Source organism: Alligator sinensis, unplaced genomic scaffold (genome assembly GCF_000455745.1).
Source record: "Alligator sinensis unplaced genomic scaffold, ASM45574v1 scaffold1112_1, whole genome shotgun sequence".
NCBI classification, from domain to species: Eukaryota; Metazoa; Chordata; order Crocodylia; family Alligatoridae; genus Alligator; species Alligator sinensis.
In genome coordinates, this window is record NW_005842327.1 from 1,113,268 (window position 1) to 1,113,700 (window position 433).

Consider the following 433-nt stretch of genomic DNA (forward strand, 5'->3'; position numbering starts at 1 on the left):
AATACGTTTGTGATGCCAGACAGTTGAACGCTGTGCAACAACAAGTTGCTATGTTATAAAAGAGACCTTTTACATTTTAGCGTTCTTTTGTACTATATAACAAGAGTATGAAATGTCCAATAAACAGATAACCTCAACATCAAAAATCTTAAATTATGAATCTCTATTTCTGAAAAATATAATTTGAATTTAAGATTCAAACAAAATATAGTACAGGCTTATTTCAAAGCCCAGATCACATTTAATAAATGTATCACATTTAATAGGGGTTTAGGTTGTAGCCGTGTTGGTCTAAGGATATAGGCAGACAAGGTTCCTTGGGTGAATTTGATATCTTTTATTAGACCAACCCAAATGGTTGGAGAATAGTTATTAAGCAAGCTTTCGGGTTCAAAAACCCTTCGTCAGGCTCAGGAAGCTGCAGCAGTTGGTG